Source organism: Cryptomeria japonica, chromosome 10 (genome assembly GCF_030272615.1).
Source record: "Cryptomeria japonica chromosome 10, Sugi_1.0, whole genome shotgun sequence".
Lineage (NCBI taxonomy): Eukaryota > Viridiplantae > Streptophyta > Pinopsida > Cupressales > Cupressaceae > Cryptomeria > Cryptomeria japonica.
This window is the reverse complement of record NC_081414.1, coordinates 131153390-131163637: the sequence shown is the minus strand read 5'-3', so window position 1 is coordinate 131163637 and position 10248 is coordinate 131153390.

The following is a 10248-nucleotide window of genomic DNA, read 5'->3' as shown; positions in this document are numbered from 1 at the left end:
TGCCCCGTGGGATAAGAGAAAACCTTTCTCTTTACTTTGTCTTCTTTGTTTCCTTATCCCAAGGGATAAGGTTTTCTCTTTGTTTCACCTTTGCAGGATAAGCCAAAAGTCTACCCGCCTTTGACTTCTCTTATTCCGCGGCCTCTTTGATGAATTTGTTCCACTTTATGGGATAAGAGAGGAGATACTCCTTGCCTTTGAAAATTATTATCCCGTGGCCTCTTTGATGCATTTGAAAATCCTACAACTAGTAAGAGGGAAGGGGAAATCGGTCTGCTGACGACCAGGAGCCCCTCCAACTAGTGGTTAATAACATGACCCAATCAATAACATGACCCGTTATTGATACATCATATAACCCTCGTGTTATATGACTTGTGAAACTATGAAGAAGCATCTAACTCTACTGAGACCGATAAAACGACTTGTTACCAGTATTGACTAACACGAAATGTTAGTTACACTGAATTCCCATAATTGATCCCTGCAAGGTTTGGCACAAAAATGTCAATAGGCTTCTCAAGAGTGCGGGCCCGCTAGAGATATGCACTATTGAAAAGAAAATATGAGTCTAGCTTTTTGATCACCTAAGAAAGGTGAGAGAATACTCGCCTACCATCCAAAATACATAAGACATGTTTGTTCATTTCCATTGTAATTAGTCTATGTGCCTAATTTATCATAAACAAGTGCAAAATCTCGCGACTGCAAACAAAGTTAGTAGTTTATATTGCATTCTTTGGTGGCAAAATGGTCTATAACTCCAGTCTTTTACAACAAAATTAGTACCTGCAAAATCAACAAACTGCAAATTAGGTTCGGGAAAATGACAGTCCAGATGCATAAATGTGAAATGCAGAATACAACATTGAAATTATCAATGAAAAAATGAGAACGCTATCAAATAACCAAAAACGCTGCTATGATGACCAAAAACATTGTCTTGAACCCTAGAAACATTGACAAACAGACTGAAAACGCTGCCAGACAAATTGACAACGTTGCCAAACAGACTAAGAATGCTGCCAAACTTGCCAAGAACGCTGCAAGAATGACTAGGAATGTTGCAAAATAGGCCAAGAACACTAAGATAATGACTAAAAATGCTAAAGTATAGAAAAACACAAAATCAGAGTTGAAAAATATCCCATAAATCCCATTTGAGGTGTCGGGACGCTAAAACAAAGACCAAGAACAGGAATCGGAAACCCAAAAGAGCTAATTTGTGTGCTGAAAGAGCTAATCAACTTGTCAATGAGATTTTTTGCAAGCAAACTTTTAAAAGATCGGATGGGCTAGGCCCCACGATGGGAACCAATTAATGTGATGCTAAAAATTTGTGTCAATGGAAACAAGCATACACATAGATGAGACAATAAAACATAAGTAGGAAGCAAATACAAAAAGCTAAATTAAAGATGCAAGCCCATAGCCCCCTTTCAAATGTCCCTTCCTCTATTATCGAGGACCTTGAAGGTTGTAGAATTGTTGGCTCTCAGTGGAGCAATGACCTCCAATAGTGACAACTCAAGAGTTGAGTAGCTACTTGATCATGATTGATTGTGCAAATGATATGAGATGCATGATGATTGATGTATGATTTAGATAGAATGATTTATTCAAGCTACATGATTTGATAAAAAGGAAACTAGATTAAGATGCTATGATTAATCCAAATTAACAATTATGCTAGATGATATGAATTCAAATGCCTGTAATAACAATGCAAAAACTATGAATGCAAGGGTTCTTTATTGCTCCAAAATGAAGGGTATTTATAGGAATTCCAAGGTCAAAGATGATGTGGCAGGAATTGACGGTCTGGATTCAATTTGAAGATATCAAGGGCTAAGATTGAGGAAGTTGGAGAAGAGGTTGGAGGAAGGGACACATGTCATATTTGTGGTGACAAGTGTCAAGGAACCTTGCTCATAAGAGGGCAAGTGCCCAAGGGAGAAGACATGTGGCAAAAGTGCCATGTGTCTCAAGGAGGGGATATCCAACCCACAGGAGGTTAGAATAAAAGAGGTTAGGATGTACAAGATAGGATAGGGTTAGTTAAACCCTGGATTAGATGGAACAGGTTAGGTTAGGGGGTGGTTAGAAGTTAGGAGCCATGTGCTCATATTTGAATTTAGAAATTCAAATAATTAGGAAAAGATAATTAATCTCAACAAATTAAGAATTTGTTAATCTTAATCAGGAATTCAAAGAATTGATTAAAATGGGGGGGGGGGGTAATTAATTAATCAAAAAGGAATTAAGGAATTAACTATATAAATAAACCATTTAGACTTATTTACTAATAGATGAATAGGAAAATTTGTCAAATTACTTGCGAATTCAATTAATTGGGAAGGGGAATTAATTAAATAACTACATATTCAATTAATTATCTTCAAACCATTTTTAGGTGTATACACCTTCTCCTAAAAACAAGAGTATCCTTCCTCCTAAGGAAAGAAATAATCTTCTTCCCAAAGAGGCACCTATTCCTTCTCCTAAAAAGAATAGTATCCTTCCTCCTAAGAAAAGAGATATTCTTCTTCCTAAAGAAAAATCTATTCCTTCTCCTATGGATGAGTCTATTTTTCCTCCCAAAGGTAGAAAAAATCTTCCTCCTAAACATTAGTCTATTCCTCCTAAGGCTAGGCCTATCCCTCCTCCTCATGATGGACCCAATCTTCTTCCTACACCTCCCATTCCTCCTTTATATGGTGCGGTTCCTCCTCCTTCATCTTATAGAGAGAAGTGACTGACCTCTCCTATTGAAGCCTATATCTGATGAACCTAAACCTCCTCAACCTTCAACCAAAACTAGACGAAACCGTTGTGTGAGAAAACACCGATAGAGACGTCACGCTAGAGCTCGTGAAGTTGCTTCCCAAACCATTTCTTCTCCTAAGACACCAACTGTTGACATGATTCCATTTTCTCCTAAACAAAATGTTCAACCTAATTCTCCAAGATGCAAAATGACTTAAAATAAATGATGGTTCAATTTATATTCCTATTAGAGCTCTTATTCTTATTAATCTTGATGAAGAAATAGGTGAAAATGTTGTTAATGATGAAAATGTTGATCCAAATATTTTTGATGATGAATATGAATATGTTGATGTTGACAATGGTTTATCTGCAAAATTTTCAAAAGCATTAATCCTAGCTCCTAGCAACAAACAAAGTGACTCATCATTGGAGCATGGTCCTTGTTTGGAACTTGTGATAGCTCTATCTACTGTGCTCGATGTGGCTCATCTTGTGTGTTGTCCACCTTCCCAAAATAATGATCAGCAAGATCGGGGGGAGGATGATGTGCTTGATTAGCTTCATTACCACCGTAGATTCTCTCTCTCTTTCTCTCTCTCTCTCTCTCTCTCTCTCTCTCTCTCTCTCTCTCTCTCTCTCTCTCTCTCTCTCTCTCTCTCTCTCTCTCTCTCTCTCTCTCTCCTCTCTTGCTTATTTTTATTTGTGACATTCTTCTATTTGTTTCCCTATTCTTCTATTTGTTATCCCTAGTGTTGTCTACTTGAGTACGATGCAAAGCATTGAGATCTCTTTTGGTCTCTTCCATGTTGACTCAAAAGACACATGTGTTCCCTTCTTCCATGGTAGTTTCATCTCTGTGGGGGATGAGGACAATTCTATGCACACACACACACACACACAGATATATATATATATACACACACACACACATGAGTTATCATAACAAGCATACTGAATCCAAAGTTAGGTGAAACCACCTCGTGTTTTGTGCTTTGTGTTCATTATCCTTTGATTTATCCTCTCCTGGGGGCTAAATTATTGCGATAACGTGCTTGTCTTTTTTTTGGGTGTATTCTACCGTAAAGCAATTTCTCCCGGCAAGGCGTGTACAATCGCTTTAACGTGGAGCCATACACTTTGCTCATGATTCTCTCTCTTGATACTTAAAGTTACTTAGCGAACTTTATCTTTGCTTTGTAAATTTTGGTGTTTTTTCTTTTCATGACTCATAGTAAGAGAACCTTACTAGTTGTATTCATAGTTCTCGCTTTCTCTCTCATGATCTTCCCTTTTAACTTATCATTGAAGTCGTAAGATCCTAAAGTCCATTGCGAGCTTGGTGAATATTGCCTCTTTGACATGGTGAAAGTCTTTCAATCTTAATTCCTTGTACTTTACCACGAGTATTTGCATAAGCTCATACTCTCCCTAAAGTGGGGGCTAAATGTAGCATCCTAAAATTACACCCCTTGCAATTTATGACTGCATTTAGATCTTTGCCTTAGTGTTTTCGCCCCTCCAGCTTGATCAGAGACCTGATTATGCTCACACATTTCAAAAAATTTATTCAACTCAATGATGTGCCTAACTGCCACCTTGATCCTACCCCAAATTAGGGTAGGAACAGGGCATGGCACCCCAGTCCCCCTTAATGGGGACCTATCCTTGGGCCCCTCCCCCCGACCTATCTCAAATTTGAAGTGGGAAAGCCCCTCTATGGCAGCTCATGTTGAAAAATTAATCAATTCATCCTATGGGTAAGTATATGAGAGGGATTTCCCCTCTCATTTAAAAGATCATGAAATTCAATCAAGCATCCGAGCATTCAAGAGATCAAGCATTCAAACATTCAAGAGCAATTGAGCATTTTCAGTCTTCCTTCAAGCTTTGGAGTAGCAATAGAGTCAAGATTTCAAGCATTGAAGAGGAGATCATCATTATAATCCATGAAATCATAATTATATGTGGAGGCAAGCAAAACTTCACAAGGAGGTATAAGCATTTCATTTTCAATCAATTCAACATTCCCTTAAAGAGGAGGATTTCTACTTTGAGTCATTTCAATTACATTATTTCAACCACTTGGTTAATTCCAAAACTGAGGTTTGACCTAAAGGCAAACCCATATTCCCAACCCATTTCCCTTTCCTTTTGTGTGCGGGAAGTAGGTGCACAACTAATCTTTTGGAGTTAAGCTTTATTTGTAGAGATGGAAAAACCCTTTTCAATGCACAGAAAGTTTGGAGGACCAAGAGGGGGGCAACCTGGTTCAGACACACGGTCCCTACACCTTTTGGTAGATTTCATAGAGCAGCTTCGAATCACCTCAAACTTCTTACATTCAAGTGCACGACGAAATCTCGAATCTGTAGCTCACCGTTTTCTCATATTTGTGTTCATTTCTAGAACTTAGTCTTAATTCAACTAGTCAAATTACAAAAGAGGGTCAAACACATTCCAAACACAACACATCTACTTAGTATTCAACCCTTGTATCATTTAGGATTGGATCTAGTAGATTCATCCCCTCTTTTAAATGTAAAGTCCTCCAAGTGAAAATCAATTTAGTGGTTTCCCCCTTCCATGTGATGAATTTGCTAAAGCTCCAAATTTCCACTTGACAAGAGCATGGATTCTATTGGATAACAAGTTGTGTTATGATAGGTGATCCATGGAAGCACGAATTCTCATGGGACAACAAGTTATGTTGTGTTGTGTGATTCGTGTGGAAAGGAAGAGTCAAAACAGTCTAGCAAGTTGTGTTATACTAATTCCACTCATCATACAAAAGGGATGCCAATCAAAGTTTTCTTATTGCAAGGTGATCAATTGATATAATTTGAAAGGAAATATTTTGCTAGGCAACTGCAAAGGTGTTACTAAGACACCCAAACTTAATTTTATTTAATTAATTATCCTTTGTAACATAGTTGATTTTATTAATTATGTTAGCCTGTTATCCTTCCAAAATAATTAATTAAATTTTATTTTATTAATTACACCCCCGTTTAATATTATTAGTTTATCAATTAATTATATTCCCCTTCCCTTCCAAAGATTTCAATGATTTTAATAAATCAAATTCTACTTTAGCCGATATCCCAAATATTCTTCTAATCCAAATGGTTAATTAATTCCTAATTAACCAATTTCCTTGATTCCTACAAATCCTCCCACTAAATCAATTAATTGGTATTTAATTGATTGGTTTAGGTTAATTAAGTTTCATTAACATTTTCTCCAATTTTAAATTCCTTACACCTACCCAAGTCCACACGTGACACCCCTCTTAAATGAACTTGCATGCACAAGTCACTTTCCCACTTCCATATCATCACTTGAATCAAATAAAAAATAGGTGCTCATACATGTGTGAGAATGCTCTTCCCAATAGAGCTACCCTACACTTTCCCCTTTCATCCATTTGTCTTATCCCCCATCCTACACCTCTTCCACTTTGTCACTTTTACTTCCACTTGTCATTCTCATGATTCTTCCCAAGATATACTCACACATGTGTGAGCACACTTTTCCCTCTTCCCCATGACAATAATTCTTCCCAATACCTCCACCTATGTGACATTTTTCACAAGGCTAAGTCTTCAATACAACTCACATCTTATCCTTGAATCCTAACCCTCCATCAAATTTTCATCTCAACCATCCATTTTGCCTTAAAAAAATCTATAAATTGGAGCCTCCCTTCCTATATCTATAACACAATCTTGAGCTAAACTTATGTTGTCATTCTAATTTCAAGTTCATCCCTCATTGTGCAACTTGGAGAGCAATCCACATCCCAAGCTTCAAAGAGAAAATCAAGTAGAGAAGGGTGCCTCTACTTCTAGTTTAATCCATGGAGTGATAAAAGGTATAAGTTGTAGTTTTATATTGGATTTTCATGTTAAATTACTTTTTAAACTTGTCTTCTTATTTCTTTCATTTTGGAATACTCAATGGTACCCACGTCCCTAGATACTAATTTATGAATTTGAGTTTTTTGTGAAGTCAGAGGTTGTAGACTGTGGATCAACGTCTTCATTATCAATTTTGCATTTATGTAGTTCCTCGTCTCCGTTTCTAAATCGACATCTCCACCTCAATACATTAACTAGTTTGCTTTGTAAGGATTTTTTTAAAACTAGCTATTTTTTGCAGGTCATCGTTTTGACATCTCCAACTACAGAGTGACATCTAAGCATATAAGCGTCTGCATCTACAAAATGTTGTCTCTGCAAGTATAAATCTTCTACCATGTATGTTGTCAAATTTATCTTTTTGATTCAAATTTCTATTATTAAATTAAAAAAGTAAAAAAAAAAAAGAAATGTGAAAAATAATAATAAAGAACTTATTTCAATATATTAGGGTAGTTGTTTTTCTATTATTCATAGATTAACGTCTACACAATTCAACATCTCCACTATTTTGTGTCTACACCTATGCTTTGGTGTCTCTACCTATGCCTAGGTTTTTCAAAAAAAATTCTAACTGCTAACATTTTTAGAGCTTGTCATCGACTAGAAAATAAAACATTTGACAACTACTAACCTGTGTATTTGTAGGTTCGATTGTCAAAGATATTTTTTTATAACTAAATCTAGTTGCACGTAGTTCAATTTAAGATGAATAATCTATTGTATCTCATTTGCCATGTTTGAAGAGGTACTCGTAGGTGTATGCTCTCCCCTTGTGCATACTTGGGTGATCCAAAAAAAACCTACTTTATTTTTGTTTATATTAAATCCTGAAAGTGGTGTGAAAGTATCCTCTCCCCTTGCCTCATAAAACTTGGGTGAAGAGAAATCATGCTACTTTCCTTGTGTTTGTAGGGCCTATCCTTGGATAAGTGATCACTCCAAGAGGGATGACCTAAGGCAGTATTTCCTTCGAGCCACTATACAAATGGCAAAGGTGAAAACTAGAGCTTAACTTGGGGGTGAACTAACTTTTGTTAGAGTCACACAAGGTTGACTAAAGCTTTAACTAGCTCACCAGTAGTAGCTTCATAAATTGTAACCTTGTACAATTTACACCTCATGTTTCTACTCCTACTTTAGCATGTCCTATTTTCATTCCCCTTAGGCTTGTTTTGGCCCCTTTTTAATCCAAATATGATGTCTCCTATGTGCACAACTGAGTGGACCCCATCCTGGGGCTATCCCCTCTTATTTGTTGGTCTTATTGCCCTATTTTTGGAGGACAAGGGCATTGTGGCACCCCTATCTAGACTAGAGCACCCCACCACCTTGGTCCTCCTTAAACAAGACCCATCTCAAATATGGACGATCATTTCCCTTCCCTAATGGATTTTGGTCCTTGTGGCTACACTTGACCATTGGAGGTCGACCTAATTGATAATTTACCTAGGGAACCCTATATAAGGACATCTTATTAATCCATTTTAGACTTAGAAGCAATTGATCACTCTCATACCCCATCATTCATGCATATATCAAGCATTCTCAAGAATTCAAGGCAACATTTCATCCCACCATATCCTTCGAACATCATGGAGAAAAGTCACATCAAACTTCAAGAAAGCATGTGTGTTTGATTAGGTCATTCATGTTCATGTGTTTTCCATGTTATTGCATTTAATACTTGTGATCACATCTAAAGAGAATTTTATTATTAACCTTCTATCAACCATTGCAAATTTGAGGTATATCTCCCAACATTTACTTCAGTATTTACATGTTTTATTTTTAATTCAATTCAAGGTTAATTCCTAAACCAGGGTTTGCCTTGTTTGACTTAAACGCATGCCCCTATCGACAACCCTTTTTCTCTCTTTTTGTATGCAAGAAATTGATTTAGGTGTTGTGGTCGAAGATTTCTACATAATAGATGATGACGAACTTAGATTTTACATGAGTGAAAAGCAGAGAACCAGGTAGCCCCACCACCCTGGTCTCAAGAATTTATTCCGATCTTTCAACAATAGATCATATGCATCTCTCCAATCCAGAAAATATCTCACTTTCCCATCAAGAAGTTGCAAGACTGGGTCACCCTACTACCGTAGTCTCAATAATTTAGCTCAAATTTTTAGCTACAGGTTTTGATTCACTTCCTCTTCTCAGATCTTTGTCTAAAATTGGAAACACTCCATTATTATCTTTTTACTTCAATTCTCTATTGTTTTACCCTAGAACTTTACAATCCAAGTCTAATTTTAACTCTAAAAGGGGAATAAAACCAACAAGTAAATCTAATGAGTATCTCAACCCTTTTCCTAATTGAATTATGGCTAGATCCATTGGATTTACACCCCCCTTTTAATGTATGTTTGATCTTGTGAAATTGGTTGTCCTACTATCCTATTAGTGAAACCCTAATTTTACTAGCTATACACTGACATGTGGCCCACACACAAGACCCTTGAATAGTGACTAGATACCTTTGTAATTAGAAACCACCCTTTTGATTAATTGAACATAATGTTGGTGTTGGTGCAAGGGAACAACATCATTCCATATAGTTACTCACCATAAGGCTCCCTTGAAATGAGACAAAAATCCCCAACTTAGCATAAGCTACTTGTATACTTTTGAGGAGAGGGTGACTGGGTCATCTTTTTGGTCTTGAAGACCCCTAGCTATCCTCTCTTGAAAAGACCACAAGTATCCACCACCCCTTAAAGTGATTGAACACTTGGGTTAATAGAGATTCCAAGTTTTGTGGGCCTAGTACCATCGCAATGATCTTGGACCTTAGGATGTGAAAAAGTGCTTGAAGTGTCTTTGTTTGTGTTAAGACCAGTGGAGATTGGAATTGAGGAGCCTTACCTATCCTATCTTGAATACTTAAAACTTTTCTAATGTGTATTTGTATTTGAAATTTCTTTCTAGGAGATCGACAAAAAAATTACTTCCCTTCGACATCTATGCCTCTCTTTTGGTGTTTGCGCCTGCGGAACCCCATCTTCACCTTTCAACGCCTAGGCAAGAGAAACACTACCCTTGCTTGGCCTTTATCATCCATATTTTCATAAAAATTGAAACATCACCGCTTGACACATCAGCTAACAAACATACTTTTGACATCAGAAACAACAAAATTGCAACCCTAGGGAATCCAAGTGGACTTGCAAACTAAATCCCCTTTCATTGACCTAGTCATCTTCCACACCACTATGCTCATTATCCACTTTCATTCAACCCATTCTAAAACCAATCTTCCATTATCCTCTTTGGACTTAGTAAAATTAATATTAATCAATCCTTTGATCCAATTCATCATAACCAATCCTAATCCTTATCCAAGGTTAAACTAAACAAAGTTTAACTAAGATCCTTAATACTTTGTGATCTTTAATTAGCATAGTGATCAAGAAATTTCCTATGTTAAGTGTTGCACTTAATTAACCCTAATCATTGGGCTACAAATCCCTATCTTTTTTTTTTCTTAGGAACTTTGCCTATCCCAAGTAATAAAAGATATAAGCCAAATCAAAGTTCTTCACTAAGGATCTAG